The sequence below is a fragment of the Nicotiana attenuata genome, unplaced genomic scaffold (assembly GCF_001879085.1).
Source record: "Nicotiana attenuata strain UT unplaced genomic scaffold, NIATTr2, whole genome shotgun sequence".
Classification (NCBI taxonomy): domain Eukaryota; kingdom Viridiplantae; phylum Streptophyta; class Magnoliopsida; order Solanales; family Solanaceae; genus Nicotiana; species Nicotiana attenuata.
In genome coordinates, this window is record NW_017670298.1 from 1 (window position 1) to 4,220 (window position 4,220).

Here is a 4,220-nt window from a genome sequence, read left to right on the forward strand (position 1 = left end):
ATTATTTAGGCTCAACTGGGCTAACTAGGGATAAAAATCATCAAGGTAGGTCAATTTAGGTTATGGCTCAACAAAGAAGGCCTACGTTCATTTCTTAACTAAAAAATCTACCTAGAATTTTGCCTCAATCCATATTCAAGGCAAGTTCTAGATTTCCAGATAAGCAGGAGAACTAGACAATATAAGCTAACAACACAATACACTTGGGCTAACGAAAACTATGATTTCAATCACCAATAAGTAAGTATGAGCTTAGAAAAGTGATCATAAAACCCGTGTACTTAATCAAATTTGTCTTTCTTAAGTGTCATACTTTTCAAGTCAAATCAAGTTTAGCCAACTTATTTACCAAAATAAGTTAAAACAACTAAAAGTCTCAAAAAAAATGTTCGATTCAAAATATTACGACCATGGCAAAGAACCGAACAAGAAATCCATGGAAGTACATGAAGTAAGTTGCCTTAGGAAAAAGGCAACTCAAATTTTGTTTTATTTTTTTTTCAATTTTTTTTAAAATTTTTTTATATGTATAACTAAATAAAATACATATAACAAATATATTCCTCTACCCCCAAGCTTAAATAATGTCATGTCCTCATGACAAAATAAATTAACAGTAAAAGGAGATAAAGGAGCTTCCCTGATTTTTTCTGATTTTTCTTGGCTTCTCAAAGTTTCTTTCATATAACAAAGACAAGATTATAGCAAAGAAATGTTCTTTTTCATGATAGGAGAAACCTTTCATTGTCTAAATCATGGGAGTATTTTTTTTTTCATCATGGCAAAATATATTAATACATACTACATACATATCTATATATATAATATAATACAAACATGCAATTATTATTATTTTTTAACTTTTTTTTATAAGAAGAAAAACTAATTTAATTATATATATATATTTACTAAAAGGAAATAATTATATGTTACTACTAATAATACTTAAAAGATTAAAGAGAGGGGAAGAAAATAGTTCTGAGTTTAATGTCGCCAGCTCGACTTATTTTTAAAAATTAGGCAAAAAGGATTGTTGAAGCCTGTTTGCCGAAGAATCTGCTGATATATGGCTTCAAACGATGACCGTTTACTTTGAATTTGTCTCCCCCATCTGCATGTTGTACTTCAATGGCACCATAGGGGATCACTCCTGTTACTATATATGGTCCTGTCCAGCGTGACTTAAACTTTCCTGGGAATAATCTCAATCGGCTATTGTACAGCAGAACATGATCTCCCACTTTAAAATATTTATGGCGGATGAGCTTGTCATGCCACTTTTTTGTCTTTTCCTTGTACAATTTAGTATTTTCGTATGCTGTAAGTCTGAACTCTTCCAACTCATCAAGCTGCAATAGACGATTTTTACCTGCATCGCTTCTCTGGCATTTGTCGCAAGTGGCAACATAATCTCTTGCATCTTTGAATAAAGTAGGCCAATAAAATCCAACTTCAAATACTTTAGCTGCTGTCTTTCTTCCTCCGTAGTGTCCTCCTACCGCTCCATCATGGCAATGACTTAAAATATTGTTCATTTCTGTTTCAGGTACACATCTCCTGATTATGTCATCTTGGGGGCATGTGAATGTGATTTTCTCTTGATCTTCTGGAGCAATTGGTATCTGATTATACCCAGAATATCCGTCAAGAAAACAATAAAAACTATGCCCTGCAATTCTTTCAAGCATTTGGTCAGCAAAAGGCAAAGGAAAATGATCTTTCCTTGTGGCATCATTAAGTCGTCTGTAATCAATACAGACTCTCCATCCTGTGACTGTTCTTGTAGGTATGAGTTCATTATTTTCATTTTTTATTACGGTCATACCTCCTTTCTTTGGTACTACCTGTACAGGACTTACCCAAGGGCTATTAGATATTGGATAAATGATACCTGTCGCTAGAAGTTTCACTACTTCTTTCTTGACAACTTCTTGCATTGCTGGATTAAGTCTCCTTTGGGGTTGGACTATTGGCTTGTAATTTTCTTCTATGAGGATCCTATGCATACAAATAGCTAGATTGATTCCTTTGATGTCAGCTATAGTCCACCCTAAAGCTCTTTTATGTTTCCTCAAGACTTCTATCAGTTTGTATTCCTGTTCTGGAGTCAAAGAAGAAGAAATAATTATTGGAAATAATTCAGGTTCAAGAAAAACATATTTTAAATGAGAAGGAAGATTTTTGAGTTCAATTTTTTATTGAACTTCTTCTTGTGAGACTTTCTCATTTTCTGATTCTTTTTCCAATGTTTCCGCTTCTTCTCTGATTGTGGCATTTTCATCACTTGTGGTACCTGACCTGACTAAACATCTTTCCAATGAATCAATAATTAACTGATTATCTTTGTATTCGTCTACAAGGTCATCTAGTAAGTCAATTTGAAAACAAGATGCTGATGACTCATCCCCAGGATATTTCATCATTTTCTGCATGTCAAAAATTACTCTTTCCTCATCAACTCACAAAATTAGTTGTCCTTGATGAACATCAATAATTGCTCTCCCTGTTGCGAGAAATGGTTTCCCTAAAATTAATGGTACCTTAGTATTTTCTTCCATTTCAAGCATTATAAAATCTACTGGGAATACAAATTTGTCAACTCTGACAAGGATATTTTCAATAATTCCTTTTGGTTTCTTAGTACTTTGATCAGCTAATTGAAGAGACACACCAGTATCTTTCATTTCACCAAGTTCTAATTTCCTGAAAATTGAAGCACCTGAATCACATAACGCCTTTTCAAAGTGAGCACCTCCCACGGTACAAGGAATTGTAAAACTTCCCGGATCACCAAGTTTCTGAGGAAGCTTATTTTGAAGTATAGCACTACATTTTTCTATAAGCTTAACCACTGAAACTTCTTCCAATTTTCTTTGACTTGACAAAATTTCTTTGAGAAATTTAGCATATGAAGGCATTTGTGTTAAAGCTTCTGTGAAAGGTATGTTAATGTACAGTTGCTTTAAAATATCCAGAAACTTTGAAAACTGTTTGTCAAGATTTTCTCTTTTCATCTTTTGGGGAAAAGAGAGAGGTACAGAGTGAGGATTTGTCATTAATTCATTTTCTTGTACCTTTTTTCCTTTATCTTTTTGTTCTTTTAGACGTTCAGAGTCTCTTTTATTCTCACTTTCATTTACCTGTTCCACTTCTTGTGGTTTTCCTTGTCTATCTGCATATGGATCATCAAGAGTTTTACCTGACCGCAAAGAGATGGCTTTGAGTTGTTCCTTTGGATTTTTCTCGGTGTTGCTTGGTAGAGCACCTTTTATTTGTTCAGACATGAGGGTTGCTAATTGGCTCATCTGAATTTCTAAATTCTTGATGGCTGAACTTTGACTTTCAACCTTCTCATCAGTAGCCTTAATGAATTTGTACATCATGTCTTCGAGGCTTTGTTGATGAGCTCTTTGGGGTGGTTGTTGATATTTATGGAAATCTTGTTGCCCTCTGTTTTGATTTTGAAAACCAGGTGGTCCCTGTACCTGCTGCTTTTGATTGAAAAATCTTTGAGGATTTTCAGCACCATTTGGGTTACTCCATTGGAATTCCGGATGTTTTTGTGCCATGGGACTACCGAATGGATAACTGTTTCTATACCCAATAACATTTACTTGTTCTTCATTTTGCGTTGAAGCCTGACATTCATGATTGGGATGATTGCCTCCACAAACGTCACAATTCTCACGTTGAGATGATGATTGAGTATTTACCTGAAATGCCTCAACTTTTTGTGTTAAAGTTGCAATTTGTTGCGCTAATGAATTCCAAGCTTCAACCTGATTGACTCCTGCTGCTTTCTTAACAATCATTCTGTCAGAGGGCCATTGAACAGCATTTTCTGAAATTTCATTGAGCAATTGCGTGGCTTCTGTATTAGTTATGCTCATTATGGATCCTCCTGATGCTGCATCAATAACATTTCTAGCAGAGGGTTTAAGACCATGATAAAAAATATATAAAATGTCAGGATCTTGGATACCATGGTGTGGGCATTTTCTTAGCATTGATTTTAATCGTTCCCATGCTTGGTATACAGATTCAGTATCCGTTTGCACAAAATTATTGATTTCTTGCTTCATTTTAAATGTTTTTGCAGGTGAAAAATATTTATTAAGAAATTTCTGAGTCATTTGGTCCCATGTAGTGATTGAACCTCTCGGCAGACTTCGCAACCATATTTTGGCTTCACCTTTTAAAGAAAAAGGAAAAAGCCGCAA